Below are 25,017 nucleotides of genomic sequence, written 5' to 3' on the forward strand. Positions count from 1 at the left end.
TTTTTTGTTTTCAAATCCAGAGGACGGGGAGGGGGGGGGGGGGGCACCTCAGCGAGAAAGCAGTTGCACACTGCTTAAGAGTGCCGAGGACCCTCGCAAACATCAGCAGGTGACAGCTCAACAGGAAGCTAGTTTACATGGAACACATTACAGGCATGAACACAGGCATAAACATTGCAGACATTACAGAGATGAACAGCAGCAAAAGAAAAAAAAGGAAAGAAAAGGAAAACAGATATGTGTTCACCGAATAACAGCGCAATTTCACGGTATTACCGCAGTGATGTCATCAATACAGCAAAAAGGATGGATTTAAAGTTTCACAAAATATTCACAGAGAAAAGTTGTCTCCGAGTAACAGTAACGAAATCAGCAATCAGTTTTTCGTGTTTATTTAGCACAAATGTATGCTGCTCTCAGTCTTGAGAGCTATTTCTTTTTCGCCTCTGCAAAGCTGCATGTGTGTGAGCGCGATTGCGTGCAGATAACTCATGCTCAGGCACTCAATATGTGCGGCTCCGCATACGGTAAGAACTCAAGTTTTCATTACAATGAAGGAAGCAAACACACGATCGCTGAAGTGGGCTCGCCACTCCGAGTCTCTGCGTCGCCTCGAATACCAGCCACCCCACAAAACCACCGGAAGAAAAAGAACGAACGCACAAGATAGCGAACGCACAGAACTGACGCTCGCTCGGCGTTCCACTAATCTCGCCTTTCGTCTGAGCAGCGCGGCGCGACAGCGCGACTGGAAAAAAAAAAAAAGAAAGCGAACTCCACAAGACACGTGATGGAGCAGCGCGGCGTGGCCATGGTAGAAGAACAAATGGTAGCGTAACTCCCATAGAAGCCTACGTGTCGACTCTGAGCGAGGCTTTTAGGGTGCCTCGATGCGCGGGCATCGAGGCACCCTAGAGGCTTTAGTTTCCCAGCGCCCCCTGCGAACTGTGAGGCCCATCAAACACATGACGTTGCTTGTGACGTCACAGTGACGTACTTTTGGCGGGGAAATTGATTGTCTTTTTACTTATGAACGAAAAACAAGGCCAACAACGACGGAAGCAGAACGATGCTCGGATAAGGCAGAAAAAATGGACACCGTAACTGTTCAGCCAACTTTACTTCACATAGATTTCTACTGTCGTTTTACGTTAACTGAAATGTTACGGCATCTTTAACCACCTTATCATAGCATCGTTCTGTCTCCGTCGTCGTTAGCCTAGTCTTTCGTCGCGCGTCATGTAAACGCATTCTGGGGCTTATTTCTTCGGGCACGTTTGCGAACAAGGGCCTTCAAGTGAATTCGGCAAGCACATGGATAGAACCACATGGTTTGAGGCATTTCACTAAGGGCATAAATGAGTGAAGCTGTGCTGCATAGAAAGCCAGGCTTTATTAATTCACGATTACTTACATGACGCTTCACGACAATGAAAAATAAGTGTAGGAGAGCGACCACCGCTCATTCGTCACGGTCTTCATGAAATCCTCGTGATAACAAAATGACCTGAGCGTAGGTCTCCAAGCGAGACGCGGTGAGATTATAAACGGGTAAAAGATCTTGCTAACAAAGTACATATCAGCGTCAAAGAACAACAAAAACAAACGAACGGCATAACTAACGCTAGCGCTAGAAGGCCAACCTGTAAGAGCATAGGTAAGCAATTCAAATTGGGATTGCTAGTATTTAGAAGTTATTACGTCTGAGAAGTGAAAATATCTACGATAAAGCTTCGCCCTGTTCATGATTCCCATATTTTATTCGCGCTTCATTTGCCACTGAAAGGAGTCAATGTGAGGTTAGAAATTTACAACTTAAGCATTTAACATGTTCATGAGAAAGATCCCATTGACAATAGGAACATCACTGTAATAATAGCTACAGCACGTTCAGCGAACGTTGGTGCGGTAATACGACGCAGTAAGCAAAACACGCAGCAAAGGGAGCGGAACGGAAGGCTTTGAGCAATGCGACACGCGTCTTGGGGGCAATAAAATCTCACCTTCACCGCTCAATTAAAACATGCAGCGATACGCCGCTCATGCAGACGTGTATCCGTAAAACAAGCCACCACTTTTGCGACGTGCCTGGGAGGCCGAACCGAGCCGCCGAGCTGTGACGCAGCATTGTCCCATCGTCCGGAAATGCGCACATGCAGCGGCAATCAGTTTCTCATCGAGCACACACAGTCTTCGCCTTGCTGTAAAGCTCTACCACAACCAGCAGAATGAAATACTGACTGTTTGGTAGAGATAACCCACTCTGTACGCAGCACGCAACGATGAACGTTGAACCGGGGCCGATGACGCACCCATCCGCGGATGAAAAAAGCTTTGGTCTGAGCCATTTCTGAGCTTTGGGCAACTACGCAGCGGATAATAAGTGGCCGAGAGAGGCCGTTAGAAACAAGTTAAAATATTATTAAAAATGTGACACGTTTTTTTCTTACGCAAGAAACAAAAACTGCATTCATTCCTGAGCGCGAATATTATGTTTGCTTTCTAGTTCTTTGGAATTCTGACAGATCTTATTTTCTGTGTGCTAGTAATTTGCCTCACAGTTCGCAGGAGCCCTCATCATCGAGTTGATGCCGCTGGCAGTAGGCAGCTGCACGCGTTTTCTTCCAAGTTGCGCGACCAGTTGTACCTTGGCGTGGCAGCGCGACTGGAAAAAAAAGAAAGAAAGAAAGCGAACTCCACAAAACATGTGATGCAGCTTCATGTGTCACGTGATCGCGCACCGAAGATCAGCAAAAACGCCCGTGACTGAGAGGTGGCGTTTGGCTGTTTGGCGACGTCGAGCGTGGAAAATAGTTCTTTCTGCCAGAAATCTTCAATGTAAGTTGACAAACTTTTTCATTCTTTTCTTATAAACGCTTTGCGCATACTCGCGGAAAATTTTGTGTTTCAGAAGTGAGCAGTTTTTACATTACAAGCGTTTACCCATTTTTTACTTTGCTGCATACTGCACTACCAATGCTCTAGGAATATTTTTCATTGTTTAGCGTTTTTATCACCTAGTTAAGTTTTAAAAAGTGATCCTCGATTGTCCGCGGCCTCTTTCCGATCAGTTTGCAACATAGTTCAGATCTTTAAGGCGTTTTTTTGCGGAGTTATTACTAATTCTTCAAAGGTAAACAACCGCTTGGCCTCGCAGCCATAACCGTCAAATTTCAAATATTGAGAGAGGCCTTGTACTGCGCAAAAGCTATGTAGACGTATAAAACCTGTCATTTTTAAATTCCATCAGATGTGTGCGATCGCTCGCTACCTATCTGTTTTATTTATAGCGTTTCTTCGTTGAGCTATTTGCACATGGAGCCGGTAATTCGAGGTTAAAGCGCTAAGCGCATGAGGCGACATGCCGCGCGACACCGTCGCGCGACGGGCTGAGGGCCGCCAAAGCATTGCCGCTCGTCGCCGTCGCTCGGTTTCTGGGTTTTTAGAAAATTTCGCGTGTCGCCCGGAAGCAGCTCGCGAGGCAGCCAATCGCAGAGGGCTTTAGGGTGCTCAACTTCCGTTCTGGCTTTCTTTTTCTTTTTATTGCGTGTGAAGTTAGTTTTCCTAGTCCGGTTTGGGCGAAGAACCTGGTGCCTTCACGCGCTCACTTCGTCTGATGCGTGTATATATATGAGTGCATCGAGATAATTCAGTAAAAGCTTGGAAGGGTAATAAAAGAAAGAAAAAGGTTAGCGTGGCTTGATATTGTTAATTTCCGAAAGGAGCAGGAGAAAGTCGCTGCTTGCAATGCAAGTCGGCATCGCAGTGTATAGTAACGCACCGCTGCCCTGTGACCCTTTAAAATACGATGCGTTACAAGAAATTTCACCAGTGTTTTATCGTACTTCATGCTGTTTAGTGTTGAAAATGGGATATAGCGTGATTGCATTCCCCTTTACCGAATGACGAGGCGGCGGTAACAGAGCAACGCTGAAAACGCGCTTCTGTCGCTGAGCGCCGTCGCTCCGTGCGGTATGCACCAGCGACGACAGGCGTTGGCGGCGGCGTCGCGCGACGGACCGCTAGGGGTTGTCGCCTCATGCGGTTACCGCTTTATTGGAACAGTCCATAAGCAACGACTTTCCGCGTAAAATTAGGTTTTTAAGCTTTCCTTTAGAGTAAGCACAGATTGGCGGGGGGGGGGGGGTGATATATAATTTTATTTAAAACAATTCGCAGACTTCAACGCAGTAATAGTTATATTTATATCCTTAGTAGGTCAGTACGTATTATTTTAGTACAGGCCCAGTGTTCTTTTTCTTTTTTTTTTAACGGAGGCGTGGCAAGTTATGTGGGTCAAGCTAACAATTGGCTGTGAATTAAGCGATTAGAGCTTTCAAACTTAGCCTTCTGTTTTGTTTAATTTATAAAAACCTTTAAGCTTCACAGAAAACAGCATATTTTGAAAAGTGAATTTCAACTATGGAAGTTCTTCGTTTATTAATGTTTGACATTGCTGACAAGGGTCAGAATTGAAACAGATGATAGGATCGAGTTTTTTGGTAACTTATGGCATGTGACCTAGAGCTGCTAGGAATTCATTTTCTGAGACAGCTTTTCTTTAGGAGTGTAGGGAAAGTAATGGTATGTTATGGGTTTTGAAAAGCATGGATTTAATGAAGTCTTTCTTTTACTGCATTTACGGCTTGTTTGGCAATAATGCTTGCAGTCCAGCTGATGCAATTTGTATTGTCACACTGCTTTTGCAGCAGATTTCATCTGCCATCGAGGGAGTGCTGCCTGAATATGAAGCAGACAGCGTCATGAATCTGTTGAGGCAGTTTATTCTATCAGCCATGGGTGCCCTGCCCTAAAGCATCCTTCCTGTAAAGGAGACATTGAATTGGTAGGTATCACATGCTCATGTTTTTTGCATTTATGTGTTTGCTTTATAACTGTATAATTTTTACTGGTTCATGCTTTACATTTATTGTTTTCTTTTGAGAGTATAAAGGGCGGATGTGTAACAGGCTTCATTAAAGCAAAGCTTGAAACCAGCTCGGTGTTGTTATATCACTCTTGCTGTGTTTTTAGCGCGACTGACATGTTGGTGAATCTTGCTCATAGTCTGCACTAAAGAAAATTTTTCATGGCCTCTTCAGAGCTTTAAAACAGGAGATATACTTAGCTGTTTTATTGCAGTAGTACCTACTATTTCTAGTTGAGGCGAAATTGAGTAAACCTGTGTTTTAATAGCTCAGTGACAAACATGGTGTCATAATATAGCTGACTGCACTGTGCATATGTGTGCATGTTCATGCTGACATTCAGTTACTGTTTATTTAGACTGCCTCAGCATATGTACACATACAGTGATGTTTCACTTGAACAAAGTTCAAGGGACCTTAGGAAAAAGTTTGTTGAAATGTAAGTTCATTGGACTGAAATAAATGCGTGGAAGATTGTTTCATTAGCTTCAAGAAATATTCAGTTCAGTCGTTCAGTCGTGTTCGACTCTTCGTGACCCTATGGACCATGTCACGGCACGCTTTCCGGTCTCTCACTATCTTCCTAACATCACATAACTTCATCTGCAGTGCCTCGAGGATACCATCTAACCATCGCGTTCGCTGCCTACCCCTTCTCCAGCGCCCCTCAACCTTTCCCAACATCAAATCTTTCTCCAGCAACTCTTCTCTTCTCATCAGATGACCAAAGTAGCTGAGCTTTAACTTTAGAATTTGACCCTCCAATGAGCAGTCAGGGTTTATGGTCGACAATATCGACTGATTTGATCTTCTGGCAGTCCAAGGAACTCTCAAGAGTCTTCGCCAGCACCACAATTCAAACGCGTCAATTCTTCGGCGGTCAGCCTTTTTCACAGTCCAACTCTCGCATCCATACATCACAACTGGAAAGACCATAGCACGAGTTATACGGATCTTGGTTGGCAGACTAATGTCTCTGCTCTTTACTAGGCGGTCAAGGCTAACCATTGCTCTCTTTCCCAGAAGCAGGCGTCTCCTAATTTCATGGCTACAGTCTCCTTCCGAGGTAATCTTGGAGCCCAAGAAGAGAAAATCTGTCACAGATTTTTAGGTTGTTCAAATCTTATCTGAGCCCATTTAATTGTCACTGCGCTGATTTGCAAGTGAAGAATGCGTAACATTTTGCAGCACTTTTGAAAGGACTACAGTGGTTTTGAACTCGATTACTGTGCAAGCTCCTGAGAATCTTGCCTATCGCAACAGCCTGCTGAGGAGACAAGGCTTTCATTTTCTCCAAGCAGATCATGGTTAACCAAAATGCACACATTTGCAATTCTTGGAGCTAAAGGGCCTGGTAAGGTTGAAGATCTGGCTTTGACTGGCTATGACTGTACAGCTAATTAAGCGTGCACACAGCTATGGATTCTTCTGGTTACAAGCTAGTTTAGGCAGCCAATTCACTTTAAAGCTAAATAACGGCCACTTTTCTTCACGTGATAATGAAGAGTGGTTCTTAACATAAAAATATGCTACAAAGAGTGCAGACTGTGCTTTTTTAAGCGCTCAGTATGACTTTGAAGACACAGGATAGCACCGCGGAAAATGTTCGTTGAACTGAAATGAGCAATAACTGAAGTTTGTTAAAATGAAGTGCGTTTGCATAGTGTTCAATAGAGCTTCAGTGGGGGGATTTAATAAAGTTCGTACAACTGAATACATCGTCGAAGTGACGTTCGTTCAAGTGGTATTCTGTTTTTCTGTGACTAAATGAGAACATTTACTTTGCTCAAAGCAACATATACACAAATATTTACTTTCTTGCCAGTCACCAAGATTTGCAATGAACTTCCGAACTCATTTTATTCACAACCTAAATAAATGCATCGTTAACCCTAGAGCCAAATAGTTACTAGCAATAACAAAAGTAATATGTTGATATTTATCTGTTGGAGAACATTTTCTGTTTAATTGTTTTGTGTGTTTTTGAGTTCTGCAAACATGAGGGGGCTTGTTACAGAAGGGGTGGGCTGCAAGACGAAGGGAAGTATCAGTGTGGCGGCCCTTTTGTGTTTATCATATAATAATGCATTCTAACATGTAAAACGAATGCCTTTACAACCTGCTAAAAATCTTTTTAAATTGCATGTTTGGGTTCTGCCTGGATAAACATAGATGGCAGAGAGAGATCTTTCTGCCATGGGGTGTGAACTGTATTTTGTGCAGAAAGCCAGAGGCTGTCGAACATGTGTTATTGTTGATTGGGTTTTTGCAGGGCAATATCCTACAGAGAACTTTGCTCAAAGATGTCCCTTTAAACCCCCATGGAATTTGGTTCTCAGGTGTTGAAAATTACAACAGTGTTCTGTAAGATATGATAAGGCTATTAAGCTTGCATAGCGCATGGAAGCGCCGAATGGCTGTTCGCCATGCTGATCTTTATTATCAGACCTATCCAAGAGTATAATGAGGGTTTTGACCAACAGATGATGTTTTGAAAGCTCAGCCATGTGTACCTGTGTTTATCAATGTATTTGAAAAAGTGATCAGTTTGAATGCGATAATTAGAGGTATTGTACCTAAGCTAGCTCTCGGCCAGCCTGTAGTGTTTGTGAAAAGGCAAATGTGACAAGAAGGGTTTTTTGCTAGAGCTCTTAAGGCTCTTAAATCTGTGCAGCTCTGCTTTAGTACATGCATTGTCTCCTGTACATGGCTAGTTAAATGATTTCTGTTCATTTTATTACAAAAAGTCATTCTAAATCTTTAGATAAGCTTGCTCACCTCTATTGTTTGCATTGTGTTCACGCATGCTATAGCTGGAAATGATGCAGTATTAGTTACAAGTAAATAAATAAAAGGAGCAGCAACTACATTTCCTTCGTCCGCACATTTTTAAGAGAAACATACATGGGCTCATTAGATTTTAGTGTTATTTGCAACTGTGTTTGATAGTGAAAGATCTTCCTGTCATTGCATAGAAATCTTTCAGAAGCCTCTGAGATAGTTTGATACCTGGTGATGTGGAGGTTGACTTCCCAGACAGTAATGTATTCCTATAGTTCATACTGCACCAGCCAAAAGATGAGACACAGCAAAGAGGAGGACAGGACAAGGCTGGACTATCAACTGAATGTTATTGATAAGAAGAAAACAACGAAGACTCCTTCCGAAAAGCTCGCGCACAACCCAACCGGTGGAATGTGCTCCGTCAGGTGCACATTTAGACATCTGCCTGTCTGCCCGTTGTATTTACAGCGAGAAACAAGATAGGAGCCTTGTGCGCTAGAGTTAGAAAGGGGCTCGACAGTGTACCTCGTGATAGCTTTTGTTGTGCAGTGTCACATAAGAAAAAGTTCACCACCTGCAGAAAGAATGTGGTCTACCACGTTCCGCTGAATTGTGGCCGGTGCTACTACGGGCAGACAGGCAGATGTCTAAATGTGCGCCTGACGGAGCACTCCAATTCTCTGGGAGGGAAGGCGAGTTCTAATCTTGCGCTACATGTGCAATCCCGAGAGTGTAAGTCGGAGCATGACCTGTCCCTTTGTGCGCCTGACTTCAATAATACGGGTGTAGTTCACAGCAGTGGTAATCAACTCTGCAGAGAGTTCGTTGAAGCATTTTACATTGCTAAAGCCGAGGACAAGTGTGTGGCTAAGGCGTCTGTTAGCCTTCATTGTAAGTAATTCGCTCTATTAGAAAAGTCGTTAGTTAGGCCTTGACTTGGAATTGGCTTTGAATTTTCTTCTTCATCTTCTTCCCAATTTCCTGCCATTCCACCGGTTGGGTTGTGCGCGAGCTTTTCGGAAGGAGTCTTCGTTGTTTTCTTCTTATCAATAACATTCAGTTGATAGTCCAGCCTTCTCCTGTCCTCCTCTTTGCTGTGTCTCGTCTTTTGGCTGGGGCATTATGAACCCATACCAACGTGCCCAGTCGCCAACCTTGTTGTATTCCTATAGTACCGTATGCATGGTTGGTTGGTTGGTTCATGGTTGGTTCATAGGAAGGGAAAGGCGCAGTATCTGTCACACTTGCTCTGTGGACACCTGAACCGCGCCGTAGGGGAAGGGATGAAGGTGGGAGTGAAAGTGGATAGAGAGAAAGAGGGACCGTAGTGGAGGGCTACGGAGTAATTTCGACCACCTGGGGATCTTTAACGTGCGCTGACATCGCACAGCACACGACGCCTCTTCGTTTCGCCTCCATCGAAACGCAGCCGCCGAGGCCGGGATTCGATCCCGGGAACTCCGGCTCAGTAGTCGGGCGTCTTACCACTGCACCACCCCGGCGGGGCAACCGTATGCATGCACAATAGATAAACGTAACCCCTTGCATATATCACTGAATCTTCCACTCTAGAAGAGAATTTTGTGCACAAGCATTTTACTGTAGTTTGCCTCTGTGGAGCATTGTATTTCTAATTCTGTGCTTCTCTTTTTATGCCGTTACTCAGCAACATATGAAGTATTCCTTGTTTGTTTCTGTTGCTTGTGCATTTGACTTTTCTATTTATTATTCGAAATAACTTTCTTCCTGCTGTTCTGACTAGTGTTTTCTTATGCATATGCAGTCCTTTTGATGCTTCATTGAGCCATATCTGGAGACTCCCTGTGCCGACAAGTAAAAACTAGGCAACCTGACTTCCGGGACAAGTAGCAGTGGGACGTAGCTGCATGGTTTCTTCAGCATCCATGTGGATTTCTTATAAAAGACAGTTATTTCTCCTATATTTGACTTTCATATGTGATCAAGATTTTACCTTGGTGACAAGCTCTTGAAGGAAAGGATGGACATTTATTGCACTTTCTTAATTTCTTACTCTCGGGAATACACTATTACGACTTGTTAACTACATATGTAGCAAAAATTATGTGTGACTGCATATTCCAGCAGTAAGCTGCATGATTTTTTAAGGATGAAATAATTTTGCTCCTATTGTCGGTAGCCTACTATTGACGAGCCAAAGCAGGCAATATTAGGTACCAAAAAGTGATTATGCGGGGCCGGGTGCGTTTTAATGAGAAAAGCTCTCCACGTTTTAAGCCTTTGTACAGGGTCAACGTGTCTCCCTGAATGTGTCTGGGACACATGCAAGTCTTGTATCCTCAAAAGGACCTTGTCTAAATTTAAATAAAAGTAGCGCCAACCTATTTTGAGTACGACCAGTTCAGCAGTAAGCTCAAAATTGAAGCAAAAAGGCATTCATGTCCTGTGCGATGTCAGTGCACGTTAAAGAGCCCCAGCTCGTCAAACGCTCTGAAGTCCTCCCCTACAGCATCTCTCATAGCCTGGGTTGCTTTGGGATGTTAAACCACATAAACCAAACCAGTAATTTTTTACCACCCCATATGACTTGTCTTTCCACGTATCTCCAAAAGATAGTGCCTACATAAGACTTGCCACTATTCCTAAGATTACCTAGATTATTATGTATTTATGTATTTTATGATTATGTAATTTTCCTCAGTGGAGCATTGCGTTTTCAATTCTGGGCTTTTCATGCTGTCACTCAGCAACCATATGAAATACTCCTCCTATGTTTCTTTTACTTGTGCATTTGACTTTTCCTTTATTATTCAAAAAATCTTTCTTCCTGCTGTTCTGACTAGTGTTCTCATATGTATATGCAGTCCTCTTGTTGCTTCATTCGACCATATCTGGAGACACCCTGTTGCCGTGGTCTGTGCCGACAAGTAACAAGGCAACCTGACTTCCTGGACAAGTAGCTAGTGGGACGTAGCAGCATCCATGTGGACTTCCTATAAAAGAAAGGTATTCTAAATTTTGCTTTCATATGTGATAAAGATTTTACCTTGGTGACAAGCTCTTGAAAGGAAAAGATGGGCATGAGTGGCACTTTCTTATTTTCTTACTCTCTGGGAATACACTGTTGAGACTTGTTACCTGCATATGTAGCAAAAAGTATGTGTGACTGCATATTGTAGGCTAATTATAATATACTTCATCATTCCCTATTATCGCTCTTGTATCCCCTAGGTGCTTGGTGTAGCTGGTCTCCTTCAGTAATTACTTATGTGTGTGTGTGTCATCTGCTATGGCAAACATAGCCATCACTCGGGAAAAATGGGAGCAAACAGGCATAGTGGCATCACTTGCTGGTAGCATGCACAAAAATGTATGTATACATACTGATACGTTGCCGCTCAACATGTGTATTTGCTTGATGCAGCAAACGGCAGAGGAGAGAGTATCTGATGACCAAGCATACTGGCGTGTAAATTTCACTCCTTTGTTTCCTGGGCCCCTATTGTGATAAACTAATGTCGAATGATATAGAGGATCAAAAGGAATACAACTAAACACAGCAATAGTCTCTATCTCCTGAGGCTGTTTTGCAGGTACTAGTTTGTACAGGAAGTGATTGGAAACCAGTTAGCATATTTTGAGGAAAAACAGGCATCTGAGTGAAGAGAGATGTGTGTGATGCTAGCACAAAGCGTGCGAAATTGGCAGAAAAATTTTGAGCATGTATATTTCTTTTCTTGGTGACACCATGATAAATTTTGATATGGCTGGTACATCAAACACACAATGTCGTTGCCGTCGGAAACCAAGTGTTTTTAAGTCAAGGATTTGTGCAATAAAAGAAGGTATGAATTTGCATCTGTTTCTTTCGCCACTCTCACTTTTCACGAAATATTACATGCATGTGAATAGTGAGTAAAATACACGTTATTATTGGACACTTGAAATATAGTTAGCATAACACAAGGTATTAATACTTTGTATGACACGATTCTTTAAAATAACGGTGGCCAATCATCGGAACATAGTCGTTACAGTGTCCATATACGCTATCAATAGGCTAATCATAGGAGGTATAAATACGTTCTATGTAAATACATTCTATTCAATCACGGTGGCCAATTGTCGGAAGGGAGATCATACATAGATCGTACGTGTTCTAAAGACTTTCTTTTGATGGTCGATAGCTTCTATGATCATATTGTCTAAAGACATTGCATAAAGTGATCATAGACATTTTTGTAAGGGCGGGAAAAAAATTGGTCATTTCGTGCGGTATGCTTTTTATAAAAACAAGCAAACCGGTACTCGAACAGCTTAAGGACTGGAATTATTTTGTATTTCATCTGTATGGGACGGGTTGGGGGTCATAGGAGAAATTTGGTATAACGCGTAGCATTTCCTTCTGCAGAATAAAAAGCTCTTGCAAATTGGACATAGTGGTATTTCCTCACACCAAATAGCTGTGTCCTAATTAGAAGAAAAAGAATGCATGGTAGAGGACGAGTTTTGTTTTCGTTGGTAGAATATATTTATTACGACAGATAACACCTGTGAATTTAGAAAGCTTTGTGCATATGTTGTTAATCTGTGTGTCCCCTGACATTGTGGGTGTAAATTCTATGCCAAGTGATGTGAATGACTGGACATAATCGACTCTTGAGCCGCCGAAAAATATAGGTGGCGCATTCAGTACTAGCTTGCCCTTAACATGAAATATTATTGACTTTGTTTTTTCTTTGTTTACCGTCAAAGAATTTAAACAAGACCATTCCTTCAGAGAAGTGAGTACTTTGTTTCGCAGGATCCGTTAATTGATTAATATCAGTAGAGGAGCAGAATAAGCTGGTGTTGTCAGGGTAAATAATAAACTTTGGCTCGTTGCTTATATTAACAATAGATTAATATATACGTTAAAAAGTATAGGACCTAGAAGACTGCCCTGTGACATGCCATTCGAAATTTGTAAGCACATCAAAACGACAATTATTGATAACATGTTGCAATCGCGAGCACATATATGGCTTGAGAAGGTTGAGGGCATGGCCACGTATACCACAATGTTCGAGTTTAGCAAAGAGGGTATCATGACTTAGTGTATCAAACGCCTTACTGAATTCTACAAAAATTCCAAGAGTAAGCTCCTGGGATTCTATGTTGCCTAATATATATTATATTTGGTCAAGTAGTGTATGCTTCATTAACCTATGTTTCGTAAACCCATACTGGCAGTCATTTATAACAGTGTTTCAAAAGGAAATTATGCATTCAAGTCCATTGGAGAATTAAGGTAAGACAGATATTGGCCTGTATTTACTCCAAACTCTTTCTGTCTCCCTTTTTGAAGATTACTGCCACCTTAGAAAGTTTCTTATCAGCAGGAAAATTTGCTGTAATTAGCGCACTGTTATATATGTGCGTTAAATACGGAATTAATAAAGGCAAGACATTTTATTTTATTGGGCAACTTTGAAGATCGCAAGAGTCCGAGCTTGTCGTATTTTTGAGGCTTTTTAAAATACAGTGCACCTCATTTTCATCTGTTGGCTCAAAAAAGAGAGATTACAAAACTCTATCACCCAGAAAGCTAGAGAAATAACGGCAGTGAGATCGACTCCCACTGCAGTAAACAATTTGTTAAAAGCATTAGTCAAAGGACGCCCATTTAGGTTAATACCAGCCACTGCTAAGTGTTTTATTCCATTGGTGTGGGTAATTCTATTTAAATGTTCATTAAGGCGCCTCCATTTTTCTTTAGGAGTATTGGATAGTCCCTTATTAAAGGGGTTATTGTGGTAAGTCGTCCTAACTGTCCTGATCTCTTTGTTCAAAAAGTTTCGAAATGCTTTATTGCGGGCTAGCAGTGGAGTATCCTTCATGCTAATACATTTCGTGAACATTCTGTGCTTCTTCTTTACAAGTCGCAGAAGTCGTGGGGACATCGACGGCTTGCGAGCATTTTTCGGCAATTTTGCTTCAGTAGTATGAAAACAATCATGATAGATTGGTAAAAATATCCTCAAGAAAGCTCTATAGGCAACGTCCGAGTCAGTGCTTAAAAAAACAGGTTCCCAGTTTGTTTGCTCTATACGGCACGTAAATGTTTTAAGGCTTTTTTGTGAAATAAGCTGCCGACAGGGATTAAAGATATGTGTTAAGCGGAATTATCTATTAAAGCGTAGGAAAATAGGTAAATGGTCCCCGATGTCTACTGCGAAACCCCCGGCGGTGAGAGCTACATAATAATTCTTAATAAAAGGGTCGATAATGCTAGAAGACGTAGCCCTTATGCTCGCTGGCCTATTTATGACGATCTGGAAGCCAGCAGCTTGAAGCAATATCGTAAGTTCTTGTTGCGCAGAACTGTTGGCACCCATGTCTATATTAAAATCACCTCCTATACAAGATAAGAAATTATTTGATACGAAATTGATCTATTTTTCAAAACGCAGAAGGAATTCGTTTCTACTGTTTTGCGGTGGGCGGTAAACAACAGTAAAGGATTGACGGCCCGAATGAATTGTAAGCATGTCAATGTTCTGGTCACTTTGACGGTGTTCTGATAAGACCTTGCACGAGTAGCTCTCTTTGATTAGAAGGGCAACGTCCCCACCACGTTTCGAGCTTCGATTAAGAAAGAAAGTCTGGTATCCCGGAATTCGAATTACGTCACTGTCAAAGCGATACTATGTTTCAGACATTATGAGTACGTCAAACGTGCATTTAAGACTCGACAAAAATGTTGGCAGTTGATCCGTTTTGTTTAAAGCACACTGCATGTTTAAGTGTAGCATAAGGAAATGTTTACCGCGCTCTTTGTTTCTTAGAAAACGGTTGAATTCACTTGGTGTAAAAAGTGCTGTGTCGTCCTTATTAGTCCAAGGATCGGGATCAGATGTGTCTGTTGAGAATAACCACTTACTACGCCATTTTTTACAGATCACCCTGCAGATACAGACTAACGACAGTTGATTTATTAGTTTTGAGTGCGTGAATAGCTCCATTTTTTGTTCACGTATTTCCAGTCAAGTTCCTTTTTATTTGCTACTGCAGCTCCAAGAAGTTCTTTTTTTTTGTTTTCGGGCGCTAGGTGTTCTTGGACATAGATTAAAATCTTGCCATCCAGTCCAACATCCTTCGTAGTCAGCCGCATCTTCTTGATTTCTGCAGCACACCATCACGATTGGCTTTGGACTTGAATAGAACAACAATGTTACATTTCCCAGAGTTTCGAGTAGGAACGCGGTTGCAAGCCTCAACATCTACGTCTGTAATCGGCTCTTTGACTGCATCACCAAGTTTTGACAAGATCTCATTGACATTTTCATCCTCATGTTCTGGGCCCCCTTGAATTTCGAGGTTGTGGTTTCGGGAATATTGTTGACATTGAACAAGTCGTAACTGAAGTTCCCGAGACTTCCTTTCTATCGAAGCGCATCGGGAGTTCTGCTCCTGATTTTCGATCGTTAGCTTCGAGTTTATTCTATTTCCTGCTGCAACATTTTCTCAAATTCTCCAATGTCCTTCTGGGCGTACTCAATGCTGCTAGGTCCTTCCTTTTCTGCTCCTTTTCACCTCCTTTCCTGCTCCTTTTCACCTCGCGTACTTCGTTCCGCAGGCGACGTTCAGCAGATTCAACTAATGTTTTCACTTCTTTTTGAAATTCCTCTCTAAGCTTCGCGAGCTCGTTACGGATTTCCTGCTTTAGTTTTCCAATATCCTTAGCCATTCTAGCAAATACAAAAAACATTAGCAAACTTGTACTTGGCAGCAGCGATGACAAAGGAAAGATTAAGAAAACTTTACGAGCCCCAACACTAACATGCAGAAGGAAGCAGGGGAGCGCGTTAGGCGTGTCTCGCAAGCTGTCGTCGCTGCTGCCAAGTGACCAGGCCGCGCAGTGAATGCTTCTCATATAGGCAACGGCCGCTTCCGCAGGAACCAGGACTGAAGATCACGTGGGCCGCCGACGAAGTTTCTCCTGGCGCCGGTTTACGTTGTCCTGTCCATGATCTTGCTGGACGAAACTTGGTGTTACGCCGGCGTATGTCGGGCGGGTCGTGCAGCTCGGCAAAAAGTAATCTTCAGAAGGAAGCAGGGGAGCGCGTTATACGTGTCTCGCAGGCTGTCATCGCTGCTGCCAAGTTGCAGCTTAACTCGCACCTCGGCAGCGAGGACGCTTACTAGCCAAGAAATATGTAGCTTCGAACCAGCCTCGCTTACCCAGCAACGCCGTACGATACCCCGAGACAACCATCTTCTATGAGACACACACTAATATCTCACGCGCTTCTCTACTCACCCCGTACACCGCGATCTAACAAGACGCCAGGCCGTCCAATGGCGCAAACTACAAACTGGCAGCTTCCCACACCCCCTCTTATACAGAGGGATGTTTCCGTAACAGGTAGCCCCCATGTGCAAGCACTGCTTAACTCTGGCCACTCTCATACACATGGCAGGGACTTGTACACACTAGAACACAGACAACTCAAACACCCCTGAGACGTGGGAGTCTCTCCTGCGTACTTCCTGCCAGCAGACCAACGCTGGTTTATCCAGCATGCGGTGGAGGCCGCGACATTCCAAGCGATCCCCGCCGACCTCTTCTAAGCCAGCGCAACCGGTCCTTTGACTGGTCCCCTGCTTTTGGGCGTAATAAAAGATTTCACCACCACCACAGTACGCAGACAACTATAGGTCTATAGAAATAGTTAAAGACTGCTATAGCATAGCCTATAGCAAAACTTAAAGGCTTCCATACGAGCGGCTATAGCTTTTTGTGCCAAATATCTATAGCCGACCATACAAATGATCTTCTATAGCTTACATAAGAGTTTATACCTGTACACAGAAAATGCTAAAGACTGCAGTACATGGGAAAGACTTGCATAGAACATACAGTAGAAAAACCTGAAGACTGCTAGAGAAGCGGCTATCGGTATTTGGGTCAAATATCGACAGCCGATCAAACAAAGAATTTTCTATAGCTGACGGTAGGAAATTTTAGAATGCGCACTCGCAAAAGCACTAAAGCTCGAGCAGATAATGTCAAGAACGTAGAGGCGTATGACGTATCGTGCATATGTATCATAATACCAAGACGCAACATGCGCAGCAATATCTAGGTTAGTGCAATTTTCATAAAAAAGTTGTGATTGCCTGTTTTCGTTTTGTTATTTTCAGTGCTAGTAGTATTCGACCAGCACAATTGTTTGTTTTTTTCGCGATTAGCATTGCTGTAATTCATTTTCCTGCCAGACGTAAAACATTGTTCCATTCCCTCAATTCCATTCAAATTCATAATTCACTGTTTTCATTATTAAGTTCTCCTCTACAGGAGGAGCGGAGGTGACTGGACGTGGGCAAATTCACATTTTATTGATTCAAAATTACTCTGCTTAGGCGGGATTTCGAAACCAGAAAAATTGGTTCAGATTAAAAATGCTACCTTTATTGCCTCGCTCGTTCGTTATGTTTATGTTTTCGAATTGGTGCTCGGGGCAAAAGCAAATGTGTTTGGAGGCCGGTCAAGATCAAAATTGCCTGGTGGTTTAAATAACATTTAAGTTCAGCTTGAATCTACAATTGACCAGAATTTCAAAGCTTGCGAAAACTTTGAACACAATGAAAATGTTTTTGCGCGGCTTAAATCATTCGCTAAACATCTGGTCAGCTGACGCTGGAAACAATAGCGGGGCGCTTATCGACATCTTCAAAACAGATAAAGTACGGTGTATCCCGTCAGTATGCTCGAAAAACCGGGTTCTGCCAAGTGACTCACTTTCAATAATTTTCGCCAATTGTAGTTACCCACGTTTTAAATGTTTCAGAGCGCGTCCAAAACTGGAGCTCCGCAAATTTATGCTGCAAAATAAGAAGCAAGCACCAGATATCAGTAGAGAAGGAAAATATTCTAAAGCTTAGTATCACATCATATTGCAACGGATAAAATGGTTTTAATACAGGTGAAGGGACGCACACGGCTCAGAAAAATCCGGAACAGTCTGCGCGCGCCTCGCTTCCTCCGCTTCTTCTTCTGCTGCTCTTGCTGCTTCTCAGTGCACCGCTACGCGGCGTAACAATTCCCCCCGGGCATACGATTCTCATCCTCGAGAAAATTAGGTAGATCGAAGATGGCAGCTCTTCATGGGAGCTACGTAAACAACTTGTGTCTTGCGGGATCGGCGGTTATCCGTCGTGACTTTGGCGCTAACGTAATACACGTCATTCAGTTGGTCCAACACTACGAAGGGGCCATCGTACTTGCAGATGAACCTCTGATATAATCCTCGCTTGCGAATAGGCGTCCAAAGCCAGACGTAGTTTCCAGGGTAGTAAGCAACTGCACGATGATGCAGATCGTAGTGTTCTTTCGAGCGGTTTTGAGAAGCCAGTGTGCGTAAGCGGGCTATACGACGGGCCTCTTCGGCACGGCATAGTATCTGGGAAACAGGCGCATCGTCGTTAGGGGAAAATGGGAAGATGGTTTCTAAGAAAACATGGGGAGTTCTTGCATAGAGTAAATAAAAAGGAGAATAGCCGGTAACTTCATGATTTGCAGTGTTGTAAGCGTACGTCACATACGGTAGCACAGAATCCCAGTTGCGATGGTCAGACGAGACGTGCATGGACAGCATGGTGGTCAAGGTGCGGTTGGTGCGCTCGGTGAGACCGTTGGTCTGCAGATGATACGGTGTCGAGTGTCGGTAGTGTGAACCACAACGTCGGAGCATTTCGTCCACGACATCAGCAGTGAATTGCTGACCACGATCACTTATAATAACACGGGGTGCGCCGTGGCGAAGAATAACCGAATGCAAAAGAAACGACGAACATCAGCAGCTTTTGCGGTAGCGAGAGCAGCGGTCTCCGCGTATCTGGTAAGATAGTCAACGCAGACGATAACCCAGCGGTAGCCCTCCACAGTCTTTGAAAAAGGACCGAGCAGGTCAATTCCAATCTTTTCAAAAGGTGAGGTAGGTGGCTTGACGAGTTGTAAATGTCGGGCCAGCGTGGTGGTGCGTGCTTTAAGTCGCTGGCATTTTCCACATAACGCAACGTATTGCTTGGTGGTCTTATAAATTTGTGGCCAATAAAAACGCTGGCGAATTCGGGGCAGGGCAGGTAGATGTCCAGAGGTAATATCATCGTGCATGACATGCAAACCTTGTGCATGGAGACTTTTTGGGACGACCAAAAGAAGGGCAGCACCGTCAACTGCGTAGTTCTTCTTAAACAAAACACCATCTTCGATAGTAAACTGCGTTGACTCTGCTCTTCCTTCTGCCTCTTGTATAAGAGGCTGTAGTGACCGGTCGTTGCGTTGTTCTCGCCTAAAGGTCGTCATACCAGGAAACGTCGACGCGATTGAGGCTAAACACCCGTCGAAGCCGTCTTCATCGTTAACGGAAGTCGGCAATGGGTGTCGTGACAAGCAGTCTACATCACTGTGATGTCGTCCACTCTTGTACGCGACGCCAAAGTTGTATTCTTGTAGGTGTAATGCCCAGCGCGCCAGACGACCAGATGGATCGGGAATTCCGATGAGCCAATAGCGAATGGTGGTCAGTAACTATGGTGAAGTTCCGACCATATAGGTATGGTCGGAACTTGAGCACAGCGAACACAACTGCGAGGCACTCCAATTCGGTAACTGTGTAGTTCCGTTCACATTCTGTCAACGTGCGGCTGGCATATGCAACAACGTGTTCAGCCCCACCATGCAGCTGCACAAGCACCGCCGCAAGACCGACGCCACTGGCGTCAGTGTGGGCGTCACTCACAGCAGAAGGGTCGAAGTGGCACAGCAGTGGTGCTGAAGTTAGAGCAGACTTGAGCCGATTGAAAGAGGATTCGAAATTGCGAATCCTTGTGCAGTAGAGCAGTAAGGGGGTGGGCAAGTTGCGCAAAATCAGCAATGAAGCGACGAAAATAAGAGAGGCCAAGAAAGCTCCGAAGACTTTTCAGGGTGCGTGGAGTTTCGATGTCGCGTACTGCAGCAATCTTCTGCGGATCCGGCCTGATACCATCCTCGTTGACGAGGAATCCAAGAAATAAAGTTTGTCGCTCGCCAAAATGGCACTTCTTCGAATTCAAAATGAGGCCCGCTTTTCCAATGCATTCAAGAACGTTATGGAGCCTCTCTTTGTGCTCTTGGAAGGTCTTTCCGAAAATGATAACATCATCAAGGTAACACATGCATACTTCCCATTTGAAGCCACGATGGATAGTGTCCATAAATCGCTCGAACGTCGCGGGAGCGTTGCATAATCCAAAGGGCATTACAATAAATTCGTATAAACCAATTGGTGTTACAAAAGCAGTCTTGTCACGGTCGGATGGATGTAGAGGAATTTGCCAATAACCAGATCGCAAATCAAGAGAGGAGAAATATGACGCCGAATGCAGACAGTCGACAGTGTCATCAATGCGAGGTAACGGGTATACGCCTTTCTTTGTTACCCCATTCAAACGACGGTAGTCTACACAAAATCGCCAAGAATTGTCTTTTTTCGCACCAGGATCACAGGTGCGGCCTACGGACTGGAAGATTCTCGGATGATTCCTTTGTGCAGCATTTCGTCCACCTGTTCTTGAATTATCTTGCGCTCTGCTGAGGAGACTCTGTAAGGTTTTTGGCGAATAGGGGGTGCGCTTCCTGTGTTAATTTTGTGCTGTAGCCGAGAAGCTGGGAAATGGCTACCCAATCCATTTGAGGCAAAGTCGAACACTTGGGCATGAGCTGTCAAAATGTCTTGCAGAATACGACGTTCCCTAGATGGGAGCAATTTGGTGACCATGCCCTGAAACTCAGCACAATATTCAGACTTGTCTTTCGCGGCTCCTCTGCAATCGGAAATACTTCCAACAGTGTGAGTCACATAATTCTCAAATCTCGCGAGAGTCAAATCAGAAGGAAGACGAACAGGCTCTTCTGACACGTTCACAGCCCAGAGGTATGCGCGACCATCCTCCGCCTCCACGAACCCCCCGGAGCATGGCACCAAAATATTCTTTTTTTCGCTCCATTCGAGACATCTGACTCGACGACTATTGAATGTTTACCCATGAAGGATTCAGATGACTTCAGGGGGAGAAACTTCGCCGGCATCGCAGGCAGAAGCATATCTTCCTTCAAGGCGAGACCTCCTTGATGACTCTGAGACATGTTATCTACTAATGCGGGGATAATGTTCGGCTGCAAACAAATTTCACCGGCACTAAAGTGTAAAATCGCACCACACTCGCGCAAAAAGTCAACACCCAAGATAACGTCATGCGTGGCACATCTCAATACAACGAATTCTGTCCTATAGCACTCGTCACCAATTACAACTGAAACTGAGAACAGGCCAACCGGAACTAAAGTTTCACCCCCAACTCCACAAAACGTAGTGTTTTTGTCCCACACAAACATAACTTTCTGTCGATGGCGCTTCATAAAAGAAAGACTCATAACTGACACAGCGGCACCAGTGTCAACCAAAGCATCCGTTTTAACATTGTCTGCACACACTGACACTTTGTTCTTTAGCATGACGATAGGTAGAGGTATGCGTGAAATTGACAGTCCGGCGACCTTACCTCTATCGGTCGCACCACCTAGATTCCCAGCGGTGGAGAAACAAAGCGGCGACGTGGGGATGGCGAACGGGGTTGTCGCTGCGGTTGGGGAGTGATGCTGCGATCGGACACAGGGGAGTCATTCCGTGCGTGGCGTTGAGGGGAAGATGGCCGATAGACGGTAGCGGGTGGCTGCTGCTCCCGCTGGGCACCATTCGTGAAGCGCGATGCTCGTTGGACAGGGGGTCGGGTAAATTGACGACGCCGGCAAAAGCGGAAGATATGTCCGCTGCGGGTGGTAGCCATTGAAATGTACTGTTGAGGAGATAAAGGTGTCAAACCTGCCACACGACGGCTCTGACGATGTACTGGGGGATCCAGAACGTTTTTACCCGCAATTCCACCAAGTGTAACGGATAAAATGGTTTTAATACAGGTGAAGGGACGCACACGGCTCAGAAAAACCCGGAACAGTCTGCGCGCGCCTCGCATTTCTCCACTTCTTCTTCTGCTGCTTTTGCTGCTTCTCAGTGCGCCGCTACGCGGCGTAACAATATTCATCCTTTATGTTGTGTCATTTGCCCCTTGGACTCCTACCTGTATTCCTTGAAGTTTTGTTTCCGGAGATTCAGGTGGTTAGGTTTAGTGGAATCTTTGCATTATCACGTCAATCGTTGCTCCTTAAATGTCTCATGTTCCTATCATAGAGGTAGATGCTTTCTTGAGATATCTTAAATATCAAATCGAAATATCAGCTTCTACCTTGAAGTATAATCTGGCCGAACCATATAATTTAACATGGCGGGCGACACTTTTTTCCTTCATAACCATACTTGGAGGCTACAAAAATTTTGTGGTCATGCTGTTGACACTACTGAGTCGAGAACAGGTAGTCAAGCTGTACTTGAAGGAGTGATTTGCTAAGCTGTCAGTAGTCCTAAAATATACCCACCTCATTTACTGTAAGGACATAGCAAAATAAAGATGGAGAATTAGGCGACAGTGTTAACGTTTGTCTCTTCATCCTCTTTCTGCTGTATGAACTAATATGATAAGCAGTATTAGGCACAGTAAGACATAATTGATAAAAAATGAAAATGTTGCTCTTTGCTACCTCTGGCTGAGATTCAGGAAAACATTTTTAAGGATACAGTCTTTGTGTTTTTAAAGATTCAGTGATCTTTAGCTGTCTTCGGCAGGTAAGAAGCAGAAGACGATGATGTGATGATGGTCAGGAGGAGATATACATTTACCGAAGCAAAATAGTATACATAGGCAAAGTTACAGCAACAAGTCACACAGACAACTGTAACTTAAAAGAAAATGAAGACTCTCACACAAAAAAGTAACTTTACCGGCCCTTACTTTCCTACCGAGCGTTTCGGTTAAAGCCTAGGGGTGTAAATACGTGCTAAGCACGGAGCCTCAATCTTGACCGTCGAACATGGTCTGAGGACAGCTTTTTGATACCAGACATCAACAAAGACCCAAGGGCGGTCACCTTAGGTGATCCGCCCCGAAAATGAAGCAGCCAATCCAATTATTTAAAAACATGCCACAACCCCGGTGGGTTAGGAATAATCTCTGACCCAGGCCCTTAATTATGTCAAATAAAAATACAACATTCAAAGCACACAATCTTTCCACTCGCTGGTCCCCAAACCCTCTCACACGGCGCCTGTCTTTGCCTCCCCTCCTCAGCGTGTTTGCGACGCGGCCTTGCAGCTGGCGCCTTTGTGAAAGAAACGCCGCGGGGGATCTGGAGACGGCCACCCAGCCATCCCGTTCGAGGAAAAGCGGGGGAGGGGGGGGGGGGGGGGCACTGTTCCAGAGCAGCGTACAGTCGCCGTTGCTCGGACCCAATGTCTCGCAACACAGCGGGAGGCCGCTGGGCTGATTGCCTACTTGGGAGGGCCAAGGGTCGCGCCTATTGCCGCCTTCTGCAGGACATTTAGTGAGCGCTTGTGGCAGTGCAAAAAAGCTTCATTAAAGGCGTCTCCCCGCACCCATGCTTGGCGCCACGGCGGGACATCGCTGGAGGAGCTGGCCGTAGAGTGGTTCGTAGAAGCGTGCTGCTGTTGTTCCCTGCTGATAAGGATGCGTCTGCCGTTCGCATCTTGGTGAGGCCTCGGGCCGAAGGGGCGAAAGAAACCAAGCCTCCCGCGCGCCCGCGCCCAAGAAAAGGGGAGAAAAGGAGAAAAAAAAACAACAGCGCTCGCTCCTTGGCCTCGGCGCGTGGGGGGTTCGACCGCCAGCTCGACTCCACGTGCGAGTCGCTTTTCACTGCGGCCTTACAGATTCCTTGGTAATTATATTCGAGTTATCGTGCAAGGCAATATGTAAGTTGCTTTTATATACATATTTTTCTGAATCACCTGGGCCACAATGTCAATAATATTTTGCTTATGGCTCCAATTTACAGGACGGCTGGGATGAATGCAAGGAATGATTCACTAACAGCCCAGGTCCCATCACTTTACAGTGGCCCTTTTTGCCTTATATTAAGCCCTGCCAGCGCAACTGGTCTAATTCATGACCCCACTAGACGAAGTTCCTCCTCGAGTGAATGAAGAAACCCCATAATAATTGAACGTTTATCGTCCGACGTGAGCGATCTGTGTCAAACCATGGCTGCGATTCGTCTACCTGACATAGTGATAAGACAGGTGTCGTCGCTTAGCCTTTTTAAGCAACGGGCTCTAGCATATTGACAGAAGACCGAACAGTCAGCTGAGCAGTTTTTGTTTTAGGTTCAGGCCACCTAGAATGGTATAGGCGATTGTATATTCATATTTGAAGCCCTTACTAAAACAATGGAGTTTAAGCAGAGTTGTGGCTTCGCTTCAGCTCGACCTTTACGTGATCTGAGTAAACATTTTGATTATTAGCACGAGGCGGACATCTAGACATATTCACCGCCTCTCATGCAAGGAAGAGGAGATCGCGACAATCAGCGCCACAGCTGTGGCAACCGCTCGCACAGCTAACAGAAATGTATCTTTTGGGAGACAAGGCCCAACGAGCTAGTCGACGATTGAACGAGCCGTGCAGGCCAATAAGCAAGCACAGGGAGCGCTCGCCGGAAACTACATTGAAGGTAGGTTAGTTGTTGGGTATATGGAGTTTTATGGCGCATATGCAACTACGGGTATCATGCGCCAAGCACAATGTTAGCTGTCAAGACATTGAAGTTAAAGGGGTCATGACTGCTAACATTTGAGTGTAAACTTATTTTTGCATTAAAATCCACATATCCTACACTAAACGTAACATCGAGGCCCTTGAAATGATTCAACGCGAACCCGTCCGTTTTATTTTTTCAAAGTATCGTGTAACTGACTCACCAACGACCCTCATGAGAACTCATGGTATTGAAACATTACAGCTGCGCCGGAAAATTCAAAGACTGAAACTACTTTTCTTACTAAAAAACCATAAACTGTCTATGAGTGCAGACCCCTTCCTCATACCTAACACTACGCGCCAAACACGAAATCATCATGCACAATCATTAACCCTTTACAGTGCTAGGATTAACGCCTTTAAATACTCATTTTTCCACGCACCATTGAGGAGTGGAACAGGTGTCCGCCAGATCTTTTAACCAGAGCTCATTCTTTCTCCACGGACCCCCCGGAGCGTGGCACCAAAATATTTTATTTTTTTCGCTTTTGTTTCCGGAGATCAGGTGGTTAGGTTTAGTGGAATCTTTGCATTATCACGTCAATCGTTGCTCCTTAAATGTCTCATGCTCCTATCA

At 44.3% G+C, this 25,017-nt stretch overlaps 1 long non-coding RNA gene across 2 annotated transcripts; it reads left to right on the plus strand.

The window, feature by feature from the left end:
- The first annotated feature begins 2,766 nt into the window (after positions 1-2,766).
- LOC146175112 (uncharacterized) lies at positions 2,767-10,652 on the plus strand. Of its 2 annotated transcripts, none has more exons than XR_014701815.1 (3): positions 2,767-2,838; positions 4,710-4,846; positions 10,556-10,652. It is a non-coding gene; the product is annotated as an uncharacterized LOC146175112 (long non-coding RNA). The 2 variants fall into 2 exon arrangements; XR_014701816.1 differs by lacking the exon at positions 10,556-10,652 and adding an exon at positions 9,496-9,536.
- The last annotated feature ends 14,365 nt before the right edge of the window (positions 10,653-25,017 follow it).

The sequence above is a fragment of the Amblyomma maculatum genome, chromosome 11, assembly GCF_055883805.1.
Source record: "Amblyomma maculatum isolate TAMU_Amacu chromosome 11, ASM5588380v1, whole genome shotgun sequence".
NCBI lineage: Eukaryota > Metazoa > Arthropoda > Arachnida > Ixodida > Ixodidae > Amblyomma > Amblyomma maculatum.